The sequence below is a fragment of the Mandrillus leucophaeus genome, unplaced genomic scaffold (assembly GCF_000951045.1).
Source record: "Mandrillus leucophaeus isolate KB7577 unplaced genomic scaffold, Mleu.le_1.0 Scaffold206, whole genome shotgun sequence".
Taxonomy (NCBI): Eukaryota; Metazoa; Chordata; class Mammalia; order Primates; family Cercopithecidae; genus Mandrillus; species Mandrillus leucophaeus.
Genome location: NW_012102099.1, coordinates 1,049,400 through 1,072,129, shown reverse-complemented (window position 1 = coordinate 1,072,129; position 22,730 = coordinate 1,049,400). Strand labels below are relative to the sequence as shown.

Below are 22,730 nucleotides of genomic sequence, written 5' to 3'. Positions count from 1 at the left end.
ATCTTGGCTTACTGCAACCTCTGCCTCCTGGGTTCAAGCGATTCTCCTGCCTCAGCCTCCCCGAGGAACTGGGACTACGGGCGTGCACCACCATGCCCAGCTAATTTTTTTTTTGCATTTTTAGTAGAGACGAGGTTTCACCATGTCGGCCAGGCTGGTCTCAAACTCTTGACCTCAGGTGATCTGCCTGCCTCGACCTCCCAAAGTGCTGGGATTACAGGAGTGAGCCACGGTGCCTGGCCTTCAGCCTATATTTCTATACCCTGCTAAACTATTAATCAAGTGTGAAAACAGTATAAAGGCATATTTAGACATACAAGGACTAAATATATTTGCTTCTTTGCAACCTTTCTCAGGAATCTACAGAAAGATGTGCTGCACAGAGATGACATAGTAAATCCACAATCCAGAAGTTTGAGACACAAGGTCCAGGGCACAGGGAATCCCAACCAGGAGTAGGATGTAGGAAAGTCCAGTATGACAGCTGTGCATTAGGTCTGGAGAGCACTGGTCCAGACCAGAGCTGAAGTCTTCAGGAGAAAAAAACAAAAGAGAACTCATGAACTTTTTTTTTTTTTTTAAGTTCTTGTTTTTGTGAGACGGAGTTTCACTCTTGTTGCCCAAGCTGGAGTGTAATGGGGTCATTTTGGGTCACTGCAGCCTCCACCTCCTAGGTTCAAACAATTATCCTGCCTCAGCCTCCCAAGTAGTGGGGATTACAGGCGCCTGCCACCATGCCTGGCTAATTTTTTAATTTTTAGTAGAGATGTGGTTTCTCCATGTTGGCCAGGTTGGTCTTGAACTCCTGACCTCAGGGTGATCTGCCTGCCTCAGCCTCCCAAAGTGCTGGGATTACAGGCGTGAGACACCACGCCCAGCTGAATTATTTGTTATGTTACACATCTGAAAAAAATCACTGCTGGTTATTTGTCTAATTTATTAACCACATAGGAAAAAATTAACAATACCTGCAAAGAAAGCTAATGAAAGTGGGGAAAAAATGAGGCAATTATTAGCCTCAGGAAATACCAAAAGAGGCTGGGTGCAGTGTCTTTTGGTATTTCCTTTATTATTTTATTTAAAAATAAACTTCTTCACTTTAGAGAAAGTGTAAATCAAATTATGTGGGAGTTTTAATGGGCCAGGCCTGAGAATGGCACACATCACATTTAATTGGCCAGAACCTGGTCTGAACTGTAAGGAAGGCTGGGAAATACTGTCTAGCTCTGTGTCCTGTAGCAAGAAGAAATAACGTTTTTGAGAGGAAGTAGCAGTATCTGCCACAACAGGCAAAAAAGTAGGGGTGGGCAGGTGAAGAAGAGCATCTCAGCTATTCATTTATTCAAGGAGCAACACATATTTATTGAGTACCTACTATTGACTAAGCTTGGTTCCAGGCTTGGTGGATACAAGAGTGAACAAATAAAAGACTGCTCTTATGCAGTTTCTATTTAGTGGGGAACAGCAGGTGTAAATTCCATGGGGGATGGAACCTGCCCTTCTAGGCCAGTGTAGCTGGAATAGAGTTTTAACAATTTTTGCAGGAAGTAATAAGGACTTCACATTTGATTCTAAGAGCAATGAGGCTCTATTAAATCAAGTATTAACCAGGAAGTGGCATGATCTGTTGTATTTATTTATTTATTTATTTATTTATTTATTTATTTATTTTAATGTTTTCTATTTGAGGCGGAGTTCTGCTCTTGTCGCCCAGGCTGGAGTGCAGTGGCGCCATCTCTCTCACTGCAACCTCCACCTCCCGGGTTCAAGCGATTCTCCTGCCTCAGCCTCCTGAGTAGCTGGGACTACAGGCATGCGCCACCACGCCTGGCTAATTTTTTAAAATTTTTATTAGAGAGGAGGTTTCGCCATGTTGACCAGGCTGGTCTCAAACTCTTGACCTAAGGTGATTCACCTGCCTCGGCCTCCCAAAGTGCTGGGATTACAGGCGTGAGTCACTGCACCTGGCCGCATGATTTGTTTTAAATAATTACTCTGGCCACCTTATGGAAAATGAATTGTCCGGGCAGAGCTGGACGAAAGAATGGAAACAGAGAGAGACACCAGGTATTTCAGGCAAGCTAGAGATGAGCGTGGTCTGGCCTTGCCTGGTGCGGTTGTGACTGATTAGATTGGGTTAAGTACAAGAAAGATACAACAAGGATGCCTGTAGGTGTTTGTATTGAGTCACTGGGGGCACCCTAAGTGGGAGTTATCTCGGTAGGGCTTTGAGACACCAGTCAGATAATGGATGTGAAAGCTTTTAGGAAAGGTTGAATGGCGGCTGAAATAGCGTATGTTCCATTTTACAGATGGGAAACTGAGGCACGAGATACCAGAGGATGGAGTTAGGCCACGTTGTGCGCCACTCTACCCGCTTAGGTGGGTGAGGAGATGAAGGTGTGTTGGGCGCCGCTAAGCTCCAGCACCGAGCTGAGCCCCGCCCGGACCCCGCCAGCTGGCTTTCCCTGTCCGTTGCGCGTGTGCCAATAAAGTTATTGAAATTGACACTGGTTGCTAAGGAAGTGGGTCGCTGAGCCAGGTTGCTAAGGAAGTGAGCGGCCACTGTCTCTCCCCATCCGGGGCAGCGGGGAATGGCTGAGCCAGGGGTTCGCCGCCCCCGCCGCCGCCGCCGCCGTCGCCGCCGCCGCCGCCCGCTTTCGGCTCGGGCCGCAGGTGAGTCGGAGGGGCCGGGCGCCCGCCGAGCAGGGCTTATCCTGTGGCCGCCTGGGATTTTCCCTGCGACCCGCGCCCGCGCCTCCGCCTGGCTTTGCTGTCCCGCGAGCCGGAGCATCCTCTGCCCTGCCTGTCGGGCATCCTCTGGTCGTCCGGACGGCCTTGCCCCTCCTTCCCCGGGCGAGGTCGCGGCCCGACCCCCAGACACGGCCACCCTGGGTCGCAACCCACCTGGGGGCCCTGGGGCGGTGGTCAGGGCCCCAGTTTGGGACGAGGGCGGGGAAGCGAGAGCCTGGGGTCCGAACCACTGCGGTGTCTCGGGTTTGCTGTGTGACCTTGGGCAAGTCTTTTCCCCTCGCTGGCCTTAATTGACCTGTTTATTCAAAGGGGTGCTAACACTTGCTGCTCTGAGTGGTTAAGGTGATGAGACGTGTGTGTGAAAGTGCCCCAAATGGGGAGAGGGAGAATTTTTAGGGCACCCTAGCATGGGAGACCAAGAGGGCAGTTTGAAGTCTGAGTGAGTTAGAGACGTGGCATTTCCACTTAGTAATTGTGTGGCCCTGGGCAAGTTAATTTCTTTGAGTCTAGTTTTTCTTATCTGTGAAACGGTATAATAGACTACTGTGGAAATCAACGAGACTGGGTATGTCAAGTAGCTTGGCACATAGTAAGTGCTCAACCAGCTATTATGAGGCGGCTAGGGGAGGAGGGCAAGACTCCCAGGAGGAGATGACTTTGGGACAGGTAAGGTGTAGGTGTGTAGACTGCCAGCTCATATGGGTAGTCCTACTGCAATGCCAACTCCCAACCCCAGTTTTACTTCTCCATTCTGCTCAGAGCAAGGGAGGTAGTGGACTTCTACAAGTAGTCCAAACTCTTTGAGGTCAATCCTTTGTAGATAGCTGGGGTCATGGTCTCATTTTCTACTTGGGCTTCGTTGATCCTTCCAGAAGAAAAAAGGCATCTTTGTGTCCTTTGGGAAGTGCTTACAGCAGTAATAACTACAAGCATATGATTAAGAAGCACTTTACCAGGCATATTGTTTCATTTAATCCTTACGTAGACTTTGCCAGATACCTGGTGATACCATCCTCATTTTGCCAATAAGGAAACTGAGCTTCAGAAAAGCGAAGGTAAGGACCTGCTTAAGAATCTTTTTTTCTTTTTTCTTTTTTTTTTTTTTTTTTGAGATAGAGTCTCAGTCTTGCCCAGGCTGGAGTGCAGTGGCACGATCTCAGCTCACTGCAACCTCCTCCTCCTGGGTTCAAACGATTATTCTGCCTCGGCCTCCCGAGTAGCTGGGACTACAGATGTTCACCACCTTGCCCACTAATTTTTGTAGTTTTAGTAGAGACAAGGTTTTGCCATGTTGGCCAGGCTGGTCTCGAACTCCTGGCCTCAAGTGATACGCTTGCCTCAGCCTCCCAAAGTGCTGGGATTATATGCATGAGCCACCACACCCAGCCATTGCCTAAGAATTTTGTATCTATTGAGTGATGGAAGTGGAGGTGTTTCTAGGTAAATCCTGTATTTTATCCCCCATTCACTGTTGCCTCTGATTTTGCAACAGTTGCTATTATAAGACCACAGGGGTATTCTTTTTTCTTTTGTTACTTTTAACTGACTGGAAGCTAAAAGGCAAGGAAACAAGATCTCAGGTAAAGCTTTATTTAAAGAGATACCATCCAAAGTGAGGATCTCAGAAAAGAGTTGGAATCTTTTTTTTTTTTTTTTTTTTGAGATGGAGTTTTGCTGTTGTTGCCCAGGCAGGAGTGCAATGGCGCCATCTCGGCTCGCTGCAACCTCCGCCTCCCTGGTTCAAGCAATTCTCCTGCCTCAGCCTCCCAAGTAACTGGGATTACAGGCATGTGCCACCACGCCTGGCTAATTTTGTATTTTTAGTAGAGATGGGGTTTCTCCACGCTGGTCAGACTGGTCTCAAACTCCTGTCCTCAGGTGATTGCCTGTCTTGGCCTCCTAAAGTACTGGGATTACAGGCGTGAGCCACCGCGCCCAACCTGAGAGTTGGAATCTTTAAAAAAGGGCTTCTCTGTCCCTCATTCTCTCCTTGTTAAAATGAGGGGACTAGGCTAGATTATACTGAAGGCCCTTTCAGTGCTGTTTTGCAGTTGTGGTTAAAAGCCTGCAATCAGACTACCTGGGCTAAAATCTTGACTCTGCTACTTCCAAGCTGTGCGCTACTGAGCAAAGAGGTGCTACTTTACCTCTGAAATGATGGTCAATACCTCTGAAATGATGAGATGACTTTTTGGTAAGGGGCCCTGTGAGGAAGAATTATTCGTAGTTCATTTTGAACCCCTTGGTGGTGTAGTTCCCTCATCTGTGAAATGGGGATAGTAATAGTACATATCATGCATGTCTGTTCTGAGGATTTATTTGAACTTAATATATGTAAAGTGCCCAGCATATTTGATAAACATTAGCTATTGTTATTTGGGCTTAATGTGGTACTTGTACTGTATTTTCCATTTATGGCTGGTGAATGATTAAATTAAAGTATGTGATAATACCAGGTCTGTCAACCATAATGTCATTGCAAGCATGAAACACTAGCCATCATGGCATTATATAAATGTTGATATTTTTATATGGTTGCCCCAGGAACCTGTAATCCTGTGCCACGATGGGTTGCAAAGAAAGGTGAAAGCTGGCTGGGCGTGGTGGCTCATGCCTGTAATCCCAGCACTTTGGGAGGCCGAGGTGGGCGGATCACGAGGTCAGGAGATGGAGACCATCTGGCTAACACGGTGAAACCCCATCTCTACTAAAAAAAAGTGGCGGGCCCCTGTAGTCCCAGTTACTCGGGAGGCTGAGGCAGGAGAATGGCGTGAACCCAGGAGGCGGAGCTTTCAGTGTAGCCGAGATCATGCCACTGCACTCCAGCCTGGGCAACAGAGCAAGACTGTGTCTCAAAAAAAAAAAGAAAAAGAAAAAGAAAGGTGAAAGCTGATGGTAGGACGTCAGGTTTGGTAGCTCAACACCCAATTCAGTAAATATTTGCTAAATCCGCTTATGCTAGGTACATGGAGGATGTGGAGATCAATCCCATCTCCATATCCTTCAAGGAACTCAGAGCTTAATTTGCAAATTACTGCATTTGACGTCTTTAAATGAATTCATATCTTATGTTTGCCCTGGCTGCAGAGTAAAGCCACTGATTCTAATCTGTTTTGTTGTGTCCCTAGACTTCTGTTAGGTGCCTGGATTAGAAACCTCAGATTGCTTCCTAAGCCTTTTCATCCACTAATTTGCAAGTCTCTCCTCTTATGTAACAAAGAGTAACAATACTTGACAATAACAATATGGTGCCTAATGGCTTACACAAATGCTTACACTTGCTCACTCATGCTTTTACTCATTTAATCTTATCTGTGTCCCTTCAAGGAAGGTAAGGTGCAGATGAGGATCTCTGTTTTATAGTCAAGGAATCTGAAGAGAAGCCAAGAAGCCATGATGCTATTGAGTGGCCCATTTCACGTTGAAATCCAGTCTTCTGACTTCAAATTCAGTGTATTTACCACTGTCCTCCCCAGATTGTATTTATTTAGCATTTCCTGAGCACCTAGAATGTGTCAATTCTGTTTTAGTCTGGAGATATCATGGTAGAAAGGTACATGAGTTCCTTGCTCTCATGCAGCTTATATTCTACTGGCAGCAAACAGAAATATACACCAATAAATGAACAAGGGAATTTGGATAAGGAATAAGTGCTGGGGTGAAATCCCATCTCTATTAAAAATACAAAACTTAGCTGGGTGTGGTGGCACGTGCCTGTAGTCCCAGCTATTCAGGAGGCTGAGGCACAAGAATTGCTTGAACCCGGGAAGCAGAGGCTGCAGTGAGCTGAGATTGCGCCATTGCACTCCAGCCTGGGCAACAGAGTGAGACTCTGTCTCAAAAAAAAAAAAAAAGAAGAAGAAGAAAAGGCCTTGCTAGGGTGGTGACATTTTTGTTGAGATTTGCTCCCAGGGAGGGGCCAGCCATTTGAAGATATGTCAGAAGGAAGAGCAAGGGTAAAGGCTGTGAGGTGGCAACAAGCTTGGTAAGTTTCAGAAACTGCAAGAAGGCTTAGAATGGCTGGGACAGGTGAGTCGAAGGCAGAGTGGGGAGGTGGATGGATGTAGGGGATGGGAGTGGTGAGGAGCACTCAGATCATGCAGGGCCTTGTCTGCTAGGGTAAGAAGTTGGGATTTTGTTCTAAAAGCTGTAGAAATCTTTGGAGGTTCTGGAGAAGGGGAGTGGCATGATTTATTTTTATTTTTTTAAAAAATCACTCTGGCCTCTTTGTGGCAGTGAATTTTAGAGGGCATAGGAGTGGCAGCCAGGAGGCTAGTTAGGAGGTTAGGTGAGAGAAGATAGTGGCCTTCTAGGTTGGTGGCAGTGGAGATGGTAAGAGGACGGATTGGGGATGTGTTTCGGAGGTAAAACCAGCAGGATGGTGGGGTGACGGTGAGAGAATAAGGATGACTCCTGGGTTTTTGGCCTGAGCAATTAAGTAGATGTTAGAGATGCCATCTGCCTCTGAAATGATGAGAGGACTTTTTGGTAAGGGGCCCTATGAGGAAGAATTATTCATAGTTTATTTTGAACCCCTTAGAGGAGAGGCACAAGGTATACACATCATACTTTATAGTCTATGGGGAGGAAATCCCCAGATTATGCTGAGAGAAGCTAGTCAGGTACAACTGATTGAAGCTTGAAGTTCCTACTGTGAACCAAAAAAAAAAAAAAAAAAAAAAGTCCTGCTGCTTTTCTACAGTCTGGCTCTTTGCCAGCCTGTGGAGCGGCAGGTGTGGGCTTTGCCAGGGCAGTACCCATCTGTCTTTCTGTCTTGTGCTGTTGGCATTGCAGTGCTGACTCGGGATCTTGGCTGAGGGAGCCTGGCCAGCTCTCGAAGAGGGAGCAGAATCACTAGTGAAGTTCATTCGGTGCCCCAAATGGCCACACTCTCCCTGCCAGGTTCTTTCCTGGCCACCAAGTGACAGTTCTAAAGTTTTAGAGCTTTTGACTTGAGAATCCCTGGAAAACCTATTGTATTCTACCCGAATTCCTAGAGGATTCTTGAATCTCTTCTGAGCAAGGGAATTTGAGCTTCATTGTTACACATTCCAGTAACTACTTGTAAATCTGGGCATTACAGGGTTGTATATTCAGCATTGTGAATATAGACTAATAGTCTTATCACTGCCACTTGTTTATTTAATTAAATTTAATAAATTTATTCATTTTGGAGACAGGGACTCCCTCTGTCACCCAGGTTGGAATGCAGCAGTGTGATCCTGGCTCCCCAACAGCCTTGAATTCCTGGGTTCAAGTGATCCTTCTAGCTTAGCCTCCTGAGTGGCTGGGACTGCAGGCATATACTATCGTGCCTGGCTAATTTTAAAAAAGTGTTTTTGGGCCGGGCGTGGTGGCTCACACCTGTAATCTCAGCAGTTTGGGAGGCTGAGGCGGCCAGATCACGAGGTCAAGAGTTTGAGACCAGCCTGACCAACATGGTGAAACCCCTTCTCTACTAAAATTACAAAAATTAGCTGGGCATGGTTGTGCACACCTGTAATCCCAGCTACTCAGGAAGCTGACGCAGGAGAATTGCTTGAACCTGGGAGGTGATGGTTGCAGTGAACTGAGATCATACCACTGCACTCCAGCCTGGGCGACAGAGCGAGACTCTGTCTTAAAAAAAAAAAAATTCTGTAGATGGCTAGGCATAGTGACTCACACCTGTAATCTCAGCACTTTGGGAGGCTGAGGCATGTGGACCACCTGAGATCAGGAGTTCAAGACCAGCCTGACCAGCACGGCGAAACCCCATCTCTACTAAAAATACAAAAATTGTCAGGTGTGGTGGTGCTTGCCTGTAGTCCCAGCTACTTTGGAGGCTGAGGCGGGAGAATCACTTGAAGCCGGAAAGCAGAGGTTGCAGTGAACTGAGATTGTACCACTTCACTCCAGCCTGGGTGACAGAGTGAGACTCCATCTCAAAAAACAGAAATTTGTAGAGATGGTCATACTATATTGTCCAGGCATCTTGGCCGCAAGTGATCCACTCACCTTGGCCTCTCAAAGTGCTGGGTTACAGGCATGAGCCGCTAATTTTTTTAGAAAACCTGGTCTCATTCTGTTGCCCAGGCTGGAGTGCAGTGGTACAGTCATAGCTCATTGTAACCTCCAACTCCTGGGCTCAAGCGAGCCTCCCGCCTCAGCCATCCAAGTAGCTGAGACTACAGGTGCATGCCACTACACCCAGCTAATAAAAAAAAGAGAGACAGGGTCTTGCTATGTTGCAGGCTAGTCTCAAACTCCTGGCTTCAAGCAGTCTTCCTGCCTCGGCCTCCCAAAGTGCTGGGATTACAGGCATGAGCCACTGTACCTGGCCACCACTGCTATTTGTATAACTTTGCAGTTTAGAATGCTCTTTCCTGTGCATTCTCATTTACTAATTGTCAGTTGAGATTTTGTGGACTACATATTATCCCCAGTTTACAGATGAAGACGTTGTGGTGTGGTCACTTGTTTTTGTCAGTAATATTAAACATTTTCTAGGTGCTGAGTAAGGGAGATCCTTGCTGCTCAAAGTGTGTTCTCTGTGACAGACGTACTGTGTCCCCAGAACCTTGTCAGAAATGCAGAACCTAGGCTGGGTGCAGTGGCTCACGCTTGTAATCCCAGCACTTTGGGAAGCCAAGGCAGGAGGATCACTGGAGGCCAGGAGGCCGAGACCAACCTGGGCAAAATAGTGAGACCTCATCTGTAGTTTTAACAAAAGAAGAAGGAAACAACAACAGGGCCTAGATCTAATAAATCAGAGCCTGCCTTTTACCAAGATCCCGGATGTTTCCTGTGCACGTTAAAGTCTGAGATGCTCTCATCTAGGTAATCAGTAGCAAACTAAGACTTACCAATGATAATGACAATGAAAGTAGTAGTCGTAGCTAAGATACATTAGCCAAGCAGTGTTGTAAGCACTTAACACATGTTGTTTCATTTAGATTTAGACCTCACAGCAATCCTGTAACACAGGTTTCCAGAAGAGGAAAGTAGAGGCTCAGAAAAGTTCAGTAACTTCCCCACATCTGCTGACTCCAGGTCTGTTGTTCTTTCTACCGTGCGCGTGTTCATCTGTTTTTCAGGTGGGCAGTGACCACATCGTAGCTGTCTTGTCAAGGCCTTTCTCTTCCATACCTACGTAACTCATTTTAAATGATGACCCCCCCCCCAAAAAAAAGTGACTTCAAAGAATGTTTGAGGAAATAAAGAATGTTTGAGGAAATAAAGAATGTTTGAGGAAATCAAGGGAAAAACTTCTGAGCTAGATGGGTGTCGGTTACTTGGCTGATGAAGCCGCAAACAGATATCTCGTTTGGTAAGATAAGCTGCCTCTCACGCTTCTCAGTGATCTAACTTCAGGGTCAGGACTGCTGAAGCAGGTAGGAACTGTGAGCTTGTATTCTGAGTCATTTAGCTCTAAACTGTTTCTTGATTCTGGTGATAAATATCTACACTGAGTGAGAAGATAGTGGATAAAGTCCCATATAACACCCGCTGACTAATTGTTAAAAGATTCCATCTCACTGTGCCTCAGTTTTCTCTCTCTGCCCTGTGGGCTCATTATTTTCCTTTCAACACCTCCTATCTTTCTAGACTCTCAGAAAGATTTATTGGTCAAGGACTATGCCATTATAGGAAATTTTGACCTGAAAGGATGGTGGGAACTGGGTAAAGGCAGGATTCTGCTACTTGCTGTGTGACTTAGAGCAAGTGACTCAACCTCTCTAGGTCTCTCTTGCGTAAAAAAAAAATGTGTGTATATATATGTATATATCTGTAAAATAAAGACATAGGACGGTTCTCCCCAAAGCCCTTCCAGCCCCGCCCACAAGACTGAACCTTGAGTTGGGTGATATTTTGTTCTTTCTTGGTGACTTCACACTGGGCTTTCTCCCAGAGCTTTCGGGTGTGGCTTTTAGAGTGTATTTCTTGGCAGAGAACATTACAATCAGCTCATCTTATCAGCATCACACATCTGCACAGCAGCTTGGGATGTTCATGTTTAAGGTTCAGTTAATCATGGTGACACATTGTGTCTTCTCACTTCGTCACACTGATTGCGGACATTGAGCTCTTCACACAGGAAGATCTATCTTTAGCATGCTGATTTATTTAACTCATAATTTGCATTAGAGTGTGAACCAGTGATAATCGTGGTGGGTGTGGCTTTTATTTTTAAAGTTTTTGGCAAGACATTTGCAGCACTTGCATTTTGTCATGCTTGAATATAGTCTATAAATGGAAATGGGCTCAAGTGAAATAGAAATTGCCATAGATTATTGGGAGCTTGGGACTTAACCACTCTAGAGTCCTTCATGTCACCTTCAGCAGTGCTTTCAGGAAGGGCTTGCTTGGCCTTTTGTTGTATGACATAAATTAAACAGAAACTAAAAGCTCATAGCACAATCTCTAGCAGCTTAGCAGACTGTAGTAATCATTATAACACATTTCAGAACATAAGCAAAAAATCTAGCTGGCAAATCATAAAAGATTCCATCTAGGTAAGATAAAATATCAGTTCAAGTTGCCTAAAGATAACCACAAGAAGATAGTCTTTGGTGGAAGTAGTTACTGGTTTTGCAAGATCTGCAATAATAAGTTAGACTCTAGCCTAAGAAATATATGTGATGTTTTTCCTTGTTTAGTTCTTCAGCTGTCAGCCTTTTTTAAAAATGTAATTTTTTCCCGATTACAAAAATAATAAATTTCCATTGAGGAAAAAATGAGGAAAATACTGAACAGATTAAATAAGACTGACTTTAAGATCCACCACCCAGAAATAGCTACTGTTAACATTTTACTGTCCATATACAAATGTATTCCTAAATACATTTTATCTCATGGGCTTGCAGTTCTTACCTGTTTCCTCTGTTGTTGTTATTTAGGCTATTTTCAATGTTTAAACGTTATGAGTAATGCTTCAGAGAACATCTTAATGATGATTATTTTGTGCAAACCTTTGTCTGCATTACTGATGGTTTCTTTAAGCTAGGTCCTTTAATGTTAAAATTGTAAATTACAAAGGCAACCCCCTGAAAGAATGCTTTTAACATGGCAGTGTTCACCTAAAGCTGCAAAGGCAGACATAATTACAGTTCGGTTGGGGAATGTACCCAAGGTGATGATACCCTAACTCAGGTTTTGCTTACTTGACTACTTGCAGATATATTTTTAGAAAGTTGTATTCAAAGTGTATTTCCCATTTTCCATTTGGAAATGTTCACTTAACATTATGTCATAACCATTTTTCCATATTTTTGTACTTATTTAAATTTTTATTTTATTTTGGTAGAAACAGGGTCTCACTGTGTTGCTCAGGCTGGTCTCAAACTCCTAGGCTCAAGCAGTCCTCCTGCCTTGGCCTCCCAAAGTGCTCAGATTACAAGTGTGAGCCACCAGGGCCAATCTATTTTTTGTTATTTATTTATTTTTGAGATAGGGTGTCGCTCTGTTGCCCAGGCTGGAGTGCTGTGGCATGATCATAGCTCATTGTAACCTCCAACTCTTGGGCTCAAGTGGTCCTTCCACCTCAGCCTTCTTGTTTTTGTTTTTGTTTTTTTTTTTGAGACGGAGTCTTGCTCTGTCGCCCAGGCTGGAGTGCAGTGGCAGGATCTCAGCTCACTGCAAGCTCCTCCTCCTGGGTTCACGCCATTCTCCTGCCTCAGCCTCCGGAGTAGCTGGGACTACAGGCGCCTGCCACCTCGCCCGGCTAGTTTTTTGTATTTTTTAGTAGAGACGGGGTTTCACCGTGTTAGCCAGGATGGTCTCGATCTCCTGACCTCATGATCCGCCTGTCTCGGCCTCCCAAAGTGCTGGGATTACAGGCTTGAGCCACCGCGCCCAGCCGACCACCTCAGCCTTCTAAGCAGCCAGGACCACAGGTGCGTGCCACCACTTGTGGCTAATTTTTAAATTTTTCTTGGAGGTAGAATCTCACTATGTTGCTCAGGCTGGTCTCGAACTCCTGGCCTTAAGCAATGCTCCTGCCTCAGCCTCCCGAAGTGCTGAGACTATAAGTGTGAGCCACTACACCTTGCTATGTTTTTGTGTTTAGTAGTTATTACTATACGTTAGTAGTTTAGTAGTAACTACTACACTTTCCCAGGCATTGGACATTGAAGTTGTTTCCACCTTTTTATAATCACATATAATGTGTTACACAGAATATCTCCTTCTCTCTCAGCCTCATAAGAGAACAATTCTAGATAAGTGGTTTGTGAAAAGTTTGAACTTTAAAAAATTCTAACAGAGAACTGTACATTTCCCTTCTTAGAATCCTCTAAAAGTATTTTTTTTTTTTTTGAGATGGAGTCTCACTCTCTTGCCTAGGCTGGAGTGCAATAGCGCAGTCTCAGCTCACTGCAACCTCCACCTCCTGGGTTCAAGCGATTCTCCTGCCTCAGCCTCCTGAGTAGCTGGGATTACAGGTGCACACTACCACGCCCAGCTAATTTTGGTATTTTTAGTAGAGACAGGGTTTCACCATGTTGGTCAGGCTGGTCTTGAACCCCTGACCTTGAGATCCGCCCGTCTTGGCCTCCCAAAGTGCTGGGATTACAGGCTTTAGCCACGGCGCCAGGCCTAAAAGTATCTTTTTAAAAACAGCTTTAGCTGGGTGTGGTGGCTCATTCCTGTAATCCCAGCACTTTGGGAGGCCTAAGTGGGAAGATTGCTTGAGGCCAAAAGTTTGAGACCAGCCTGGGCAACATAGCGAGACCCCATCTATACAAAACATATAAAAATATACCCAGGTGCAGTGGCTTGCACCTGTACTCCCAACTACTCGGGAAGCTGAGGCGAGTTCAAGCCCAGGAGTTCAAGGCTACAGTGAACCATGATTGCGCCACTGCATTCCAGCCTGGGTGACACAGTGAATGAGTTCCTGTCTCCAAACAAAAAAACCTTTATTTAGATATATTTTACATATCATTAAGTATTTTTTTAATGTAATAGTTTTTCTCACCTTCTTTTGTGTCTTCTTTTTATCCATTTTTTCTTTCTGATGAAGAATTCCCTACAAGTAGGACCCAGAACGTAGGCCTTTGTCGTTTCAACCCTTCATTATCTGAATAGGCTGTTGCATATCATTATAACATTGGACAATGAGCCAAGACAGTTCTGATGGACTTTTGAAAAGGGATTTTTCAAAAAGCATTTAACTCATCATATTAGTAAAATAAATCCTATGATTTATGGGAAATTCTGTTGGATCAACTTTGAAACTGTTTACTGTAAAGGTAGCATGCGTAGGCATGAATCTTGATAAAACAAGATTCTGATTCAGGGGATCTGAGTGGGTCCTTATATTCTGCAGAGCTGAACCAGGTGGAGTAGGAGGAGAGTTAGGGTGACACGCAAACGCAACATCCTAAATTATGTTGAATGCAGTGGTGAGAGCTATTCCCTTTAAAACTCTCTTAGTTCTTCTGTGTCAAGAAGAATACTGTATTTGTTTGGTACTAGTCTGTTTTTTTTTTGAAATGGAGTCTCACTCAGTCGCCCAGGCTGGAGTGCAGTGGCGCAATCTCGGCTCACTGCAACCTCTGCCTCCTGGCATCAAGCAGTTCTCTACCTCAGCCTCCTGAGTAGCTGGGATTACAGGCCCCTGCCACCATGCCTGGCTAATTTTTGTATTTTTAGTAAAGATGGGGTTTCACCATCTTGGCCATGCTGATCTTAAACACCTGACCTCATGATCCACCTGCCTTGGCCTCCCAAAGGGCGGGGATTACAGGCGGGAGCTACCATGCCCGGCCACTAGTCTATTTCTTAACAGTTGTTAAGTTCCCTTTCAAACCAATGGTGATCAAGCCTCAGGCCTCAGATAAGCTACAATATTTAGCTAGAATTTAGTAACATTGTTGTCTGTTCTTATATTTATTTTCAGTTACTTTCTATTCATAACAAGTGATACTGATTTTCCATTCATGGTAGTTATATAAAGTTTCTTTTTAAAATAAGTTTGTGTTAATAGAAGTAGATTTAAAGAAAAAACGGTAAGTAAATAATAGTGCAGCTGATGATAGACATGGCGAAAATTGTGAAGGAACAATCTGATTACTGACATTTAGGACATGCTGATGTGGAAAAAGGCCATGGACTTTGGAGCCAGGTGGACCTGGTTTCAGCTTGCTTTACCACTTATTAACTCAGCGTGCCACTTTACTTCCCTGTCTAAGTCTCTGTTTTTTCCTCCTGCAAATTGGGTCAAGGTAGAGTTACCACTTGTGGGCCAGACGCTTGCTGCCTGTCTTCATCTAGTCCTTACACTGCCCCAGGCAGCAGGTGTTAGTGATATTCCCATTTTACAGATGAGGACATCAGCTCCGAGGGGTAAGAAACTTTCACAGAGCCTCAGAACTAGGAATGATAGGCTGGGCACCATGGCTCCCAGCACTTTAGGAGGCCGAGGCGAGTAGAACACCTGAGGTCAGGAGTTCGAGACCAGCCTGGCCAACATAGTGAAACCCACTCTCTACTAGAAATACAAAAGTTAGCCGTGCGTGGTGGTGGGCACCTGTAATCCCAGCTGCTTGGGAAGCTGAGGCAGGAGAATCGCTTGAACCCGGGAAGTGGAAGTTGCAGTGAGCCGAGATCGCGTTACTACACTGCAGCCTGGGTGACAGCAAGACTCCATCTCAAAAACAAACAAAACTAGGAATGATAGAGCTGGGTTTCAGTCCCAGGTGTGTCTGAATCTCTTTTTGGCTATTCAGGCTACCTCTGCCTGTTAAATACAGGTTTTGCTATGGCCCTCTGCCCATAGGATTATTCACAAAATCCAAGAGGTAGAAGCAGCCCAAATGTCCATTAATGGATAAATGGATAAATATGTGGTACAGGCCAGGTGCGATGGCTCACGCTTGTAATCCCAGCACTTCGGGAGGCCAAAGCAGAAGGATTGCTTGAGCCCAGGAGTTCCAGACCAGCCTGGGCAATATAGTGAGACCTTGTTTCTATAACAAATAATAATAATAAAAAATTAGCTGAGTATGGTGGCACGTACCTGTAGTCTTAGCTACTCAAAAGGCTGAAGTGGGAGGATTGCTTGAGCTTAGGAGTTCAAGGATACAATGAGCTGTGATTGCGCCACTGCACTCCAGTCTGGGTGTCAGAGCGAGACTGTGTCTCAAATAAATAAATTAATTAATTAAAATAAATATGTATATGGTACATACATAGAATGGAATATTATTCAGCCTTAAAAAGAAGGCAGTTCTGACACATGCTTTAGTATTGATGAACCTTGAGGGCATTGTGCTAAGTGAAATAAGCCAGTCACAAAAGGACAAATACTGTTATGATTCCGCTTATCCGAGGTAGCTAGAGTAGACAAAATCATGGAAATGTGGTTTCCAGGGGCTGAGGAGAGGGGGAAATGAGGAATTGTTCAATGGTTGTAAAGTTTCAGTTTTGCACGATGAAAAAGTTCTAGAAATATGTTATACAACAATGTGAATGTAGTTAACACTACTGAACTATATACACTTAAAATGATTAAAAGGGTAAATTTTATATTATGTGGGGTTTTTTACGGTAATTTGAAAAAAGATTTAAATGATAAGCCGTTGGTTAGAGGGTGATTTTTTTTTTCATTTGGAAAATCCCAATTATACATAAAACTAGAATAATGCAATGAATCATGAACCCGTTACCCACCTCCAGCAGTTCTCAGCAGTTGGCAGTCCTATTTTACCTCTAACCTTCCATGCACCCTACCCCTGAAAAAGATCCCGGACAGCATATAACTTTGTCTGAAAATATTCTTGTTTATCTCTAGAGGATAAGAACTTTGTTTTTAAAATAATAACATTTTTACACATAAATAACAATAATTTCTTACATTGTCTCATATCCAGTGTTCCAATTTCCTTGATTGTCTTATACTTTTTTTTTTTTTTTGGAGATAGAGTCTTGCTCTGTCACCCAGGCTGGAGTACAGTGGCACGATCTAGGCCCACTGCAATCTCCACCTCCCGGGTTCAAGCAGTTGTCTTACCTCAGCCTCCCGAGTAGCTGGGATTACAGACATGCATGCACCACACCCAGCTAATTTTTGTATTTTTAGTAGAGACAGGATTTCATCATGTTGGCCAGGCGGGTCTTGAACTCCTGACCTCAAGTGATCCGCCGTCCTTGGCCTTCCAAAGTGCTGGGATTACAGGCATGAGCCACTACGCCCGGCCTCATTTTTTTTTTTCTTGAGACAAGGTCTCACTGTATCACCTAGGCTTGAGTGCAGTGGTGCGATCAGAGCTCACTGCTGCCTCAAACTCCCAGGCGGCTCAAGCAAACTCCTGGGCTCAAGCAATCCTCCCAACTTAGCCTCCTGAGTAGCTGGGGCTACAGGCATACACCACCACACCCGGCTAATTTAAAAAATTTTTTTTGTAGAGACAGGGTCTTGCCATCTTGCGCAAGCTGGTCTTGAACTCCTAGGCTCAAGTGATCCTCCCGCCTTGGCCTCCCAAAGTGCTGGGGTTATGGGTGGTGAACCACCTAGCTTGGTCCTTGTACATTTCTTAACAGTTGGTTTGTTTGAATCAAGATCAAAAAAGGATCTGGACGTGGTGGCTCACCATGGTGGCTGGTATTACATGGTGGACCTGTAATACCAGCACTTTGGGAGTCCTAAGTAGGAGAATCACATAAAACCACAAGTTTGAGACCAGCCTGTGCAACAAAGCAGGACTCCCCTCTCTGCAAACTATTTTAAAAATTAGTCCAGGCATGGTGGCTCATGCCTGTAATCCCAGCACTTTGGGAGGCTGAGGCAGGTGGATCACTTGAGGTCAGGAGTTTGAGACCAGCCTGGCCAAAACAGTGAAACCCCATCTCTACTAAAAATTTAAAAAAAAAAAAAAAAAAAAAAATTAGTCGGGTGCAGTGGCGCACACCTGTAGTCCCAGCTGCTCTGGAGGCTGAGGTGGGACAATTGCTTGAGTGAGGAGTTCGAGGTTGCAGTAAGCTGAGATTCTGCCACTGCACTCCAGCCTGGGCAACAGAGCAAGACGTTGACTCTTAAAAAAACAACAGAATGTGAAGACCTTGACTCGTAAAAAACAATAGATTGTATACAACAGTCCTACCTCTGGGAGTGGATCCTACCAACTACTCCCACTTATCTAAAGGTATATATGTTCAGTATAGCCACTGCAGTACTGTTTGCAGTAGCAAATGACCAGAAACAATCAGAAGGTCCCTCAGTAATGGACTGATTGATCAAAGACTTTTTTTGGCTGGGTGCAGTGACTCACGACTGTAATCCCAGCACTTTGGGAGGCCAAAGCGGGTGGAATACCTGAGGTCAGGAGTTCAAGACCAGCCTGGCCAACATGGCAAAACCCTGTCTCTACAAAAGATAAAAAATTAGCTGGATGTGGTGGGGTGTGCTTATAGTCCCAGCTACTTGGGAGTCTGAGGTGGGAAGATTGCTTGAGCCCAGGAGGTCGAGGTTGCAGTGAGCTGTAATTGTGCCACTGTACTGCTACCGGGGCAACAGGGACTCTGTCTCAAAATGAATGAATGAATGAATGAAAGGAAGGATGTAAGACAGAAAAGAAAGGAAAAAGAAGCAGCTGGGCATGGTGTCTGATGCTTGTAATCCCATACTTTGGGAGGCTGAGAGATGGAAGGATCACTTGAGCCAGGAGTTTAAGACCAGCCTGGGCAATGTAGTAAGACTTTTGTCTCTACAAAAAAATAAAAACAAAATTAGCCAGGTTTGGTGGCATGTACCTCTAGTTCCAGCTACTGAGGAGGTTGAGATGGGAAGATTACCTAAGCCCAGGAGGTTGAGGCTGGGGTGAGCCGACATCATGCCACTGCACTCCAGCCTGGAGTGCAGAGCAAGAGTCTATCTCAGAAAGACAAGTAAAGAAAACAATACAAAATGAGTTGAGGGGAGTTCTCCAAGATTTATCTAGGAAGAAGTACAATGGTGTATAGTATACTGCTACTTGAGTTAAAAAGGTTTAAAAAAAAAGATGAAGATGAAGGAGCAATGCAGATATGTTAGGAAGGTTTACATGTTCACTGTATACTCTGTACAGCTTGAATTGCTTTAATCTGTTCATAGACATACACATGTATATATGTATATATATATCAGGTGTTTTAAAAATATATGGGTTTATATATGGTTTTTAAAATAAGACAAATCTGGTTTTGAATCCTGACACTTCCACTTAATTATTGTGTAACCTTGGGCAAATTAATTTCCCTGAGTCTCTGATCCTTATTCGTTAAATGAGGCTAATGCCTGCCTTCCTCCTAAGGTGATTTTGAGGATTAAAAGAGGACTACACATTAAGCTCTTGGTATACTGTGAGTTGTGACTATTGAATTCAATAAAACCCAAGAACCGCATTGATTCTGAATGGTAGGTGTTGTCCAATAGACTTGAATATATTTTTTTGAATGTATTTTATGAATGTTTTACAATTGAATGCCAAAAGAGTTTCTTTTCCTCTTTCCCTACCTAAGTAAATGCTTTGTTTGCCTATTTGTGTCATCAAATGACAGAGAGTACATGGCGCCCATTTGAATTCAGGGCAGGCATTTATTGTTCTTATTACTTGACTGTGACCTTTTTAGGTTTCTTTCCAGAGAACTAGTGTGTCTTCTTTAGACATTTAAGCTGAAATCAAAGTTCTGGACTTTTCTCCAAAGAAAACATTGCATTTTGCTCCCCCAACCTTAATTATAAAAATCAAAATACGTGCACCCATCAAAAAATACAAAGAAAGCAAAACAATAACCTGCAGGCTCACCACCCTAGAGGTCAATATTGCCTGCATTTCCTATTTATTAGTACTTTTCAATGTTAAAAGCTAAGCGTTTGACATTCATTAGTTTAATCCTTTAGAACAGTTCTTTAAGGGAGATGTTGTTATTAACCATACTTTGTGGAAGAAGAAACTATGACTTAGTAAGTTTCTTGAGATTTTATAGCTAGTAAATGGCAGAGCAGAAATTCAAAGCCAGACCTGTTGAACACCGTAGCTGATGCTTTTAACAATGTCTTTATGCTATGTTCCCCAAATCTGCCTCTGCACATGTGCATGTACACATAAACATTAACTATATCATAGTAATTCTGTTCAGTAGCCTTTTTCTTCACTCAACAATGTGTCTTGAATATTGCCCATATCTAAATACCTAGAGGTTTGTTGCCGTTTTTAATGACTTCATAGTTTCCCATTGTAGAGATGTGCCATCATCTAACCACTCCTTTATTGATGAGCATTTAAGTGCTTAGAGATGGTGTTGTGACAAAACACAAATGTGTATTACATCGTTGCACATGTATTTAGTTGTATTTACTTACTCAATTATGTCTTTAAAATAATTCCAAGAAATGGAATTGCCGTTTCAAGGGAGTATTCACATTTAGAGTTTTGGTGTTGATTGCCTGACTGCCCTCAAGTGTGTTGTGCCAATTTGAGATGCTGTGGCTCTTATATATTCTTTCTGTAAGGGACATTTTGAAACTTTTTAGACAGTTCACACAACTGTCTGGCTTACAAAAAAGGTGACCTCCGCTTTTTTTTTTTTTTTTTGAGACAGAGTTTCACTCTGTCGCCCAGGCTGTAGTGCAGTGGCACAGTCTCCGCTCACTGCCAGCTCTGCCTCCCGGGTTCACACCATTCTCCTGCCTCAGCCTCCTGAGTAGCTGGGACTACAGGCGCCCGCCACTATGCCCAGCTAATTTTTTTTGTGTTTTTAGTAGAGACAGGGTTTCACTGTGTTAACCAGGATGGTCTGGATCTCCTGACCTCATAATCCACCCACCTCGCCTCCCGAAGTGCTGGGATTACAGGCGTGAGCCACTGCGCCCGGCTGACCTTATGTTTATAAATAATGCCTGTAATAACAACATAATATATTTTATTGGTTTCTTATTTGACATCTTTGCTCTAAATGCTTTTTAGAGCTGACACTACGTGACTTGCTACATTTACATAAGAAAGTTAAAAATTCCAGTGCTATGGACCTAATAGAAACTGGTTTACAAAGCTTCATCCTAAATTTGGGATAAGCAGGTCCCAAATTTAGATCCCTTAGTAGGTCCCCTCATTTATCTATCAAAACATTTTTATTATCTTTTTTTTTTTTTTTTTTTAATTGAGATGGAATCTCGCACTGTCCCTTGGGCTGGAGTGCAGTGGCATGATATCAGCTCACTGCAACCTCCGCCTCCCGGGTTCAAGTGATTCTTTTGCCTCAGCCTCTCGAGTAGCTGAGACTACAGCTGCCTGCCACCACAGCCGGCTAATTTTTGTACTTTTAGTAGAGACGGGGTTTCACCATGTTGGCCAGGATGGTCTCGATCTCTTGACCTTGTGATCCACCCGCCTCGGCCTCCCAAAGTGTTGAGATTATATGTGTGAGCCACCATACCCGGCCCATTTTTATTATCTTATATTCGTGGTGGTCAGCACAAATGGATAGATAAAATGGGAAAAATGAGTAACCCCTGTATATTTAATTTCACAAAAGCCTTTCCCTCTCTCTCTTTCCCTTTATTTTATTTTATTCTTTGACTAAGTAATATATTTACATGATTCAAAACTCAAGAGGTATTAAAGGGTATACACACTTTGGGAGGCTAAGGTGGACGGATCACCTGAGGCCGGGAGTTCGAGACCAGCCTTACCATGGCAAAACCCCATCTGTACTGAAAATACAAAAATTAGCTGGGTGTGGTGGTGGGTGCCTGCCATCCCAGCTACTCGGGAGGCTGAGGCACAGGAATCATTTGAACAGGAGGCAGAGGTTGCAGTAAGTCAAGATTGCACCACAGCACTCCAGTCTGGGTGACGGAGTGAAACTCGGTCTGAAGAACAACAACAGAAAAAAGGGTATATAATGAAAAGTTTCTCTTCTACTTTTGGCCCTCATCCACCTGGCTCTTTTAGGGAAAGCCACTGTTGTTATCTGGCAGTTGTTATATGGTTCTTGTGAATTCTTTCAGATATTTTTTATGCACATATAAGCAAATGTAGAGGCATTTCCTCAATATATATAAAATATCTTTTCAAAAGTTCTGCAGGACAGTGGTGTTATTTTTCAACCCAAGATGGATAATCTTGTTTTAAAAAGTGTGTAACTCCCGTTGTGAAACTGGCCATCATAGGAACCAGAGACCTAGAGATTGGACTTGCTTTCCTGATGTGATTCAGGGATTGCAAACATGGGGTCCTGATACTTCAAAAACAATTAGAAATAATTGTAAAAGGGAGTAGTGTTGATGGTGATGAAGTGGATATAGAGTAAAAACAGCTGCTTCCCCGGAGAGACGCCTGTCCAGGGAATTGGTTTAGGCTACTTAGCAGGGAGTCGCTTTTATCTTCTTGCTTGAGTGTTGCAGTGCTTTTCTGATTGCTCATGTGATCTTTGGCTTGGGCTGCATTTCAGATACTCTGAGTATTTGAACCCTGGGCCAGGCAGTTGGCAGGTGGTTGCCTGATCTGATCTTACAGGACATTGCTTTGGAATGCATTGATTTGAGGTGCATTAGTATGCACTCTGTGTGCCCACAGGTTGCACCTCCTTGCAGGGTTGTTCCTGGGGAATTGCCAAACCTCTGTTTTTTCCCATTTGGAGATACCATATGCTCATTAAAGAGAATTTGGAAAACACAGAAATGTTGAAAGAGCAGGGGAAATCACCTGTACTATTACCCAGGGTTGACCACTATTGATGTTTTTACGTGTCTTTATGTTTATATAATTGTGACTGCATGCAGTAATTCAATTTTGTAAACTGCTTTTTCATTTATGATAAGCACTTTCTATGTTATTACAGAGCTTCAGCAAATGGCATTTAAAAAGATAGGCTAGTGTGTCAGGCCTTTCTTAGTCAAATCATACATATGTGAATTTGGTCATAGAGATGTCTACAAGAGCCAGCCAGGAAGTATAAGTGAGCAAAGCATGCTAGATGTGAAACAGGAGAGAGTAGGGTTGGGGAGGATTCCT

General features: G+C 43.9%; 1 protein-coding gene across 1 annotated transcript in view; it reads left to right on the top strand.

Annotated features, from left to right (window-relative positions):
* Positions 1-2,553: 2,553 nt before the first annotated feature.
* Positions 2,554-22,730, top strand: part of KIF3B (kinesin family member 3B) — a 56,572-nt gene continuing 36,395 nt past the window's right edge. Inside the window, exon 1 of the mRNA XM_011979777.1 lies at positions 2,554-2,676. The gene's annotated coding sequence lies outside the window, so the exon portion shown is untranslated. The remainder of the gene's footprint in view (positions 2,677-22,730) is intronic.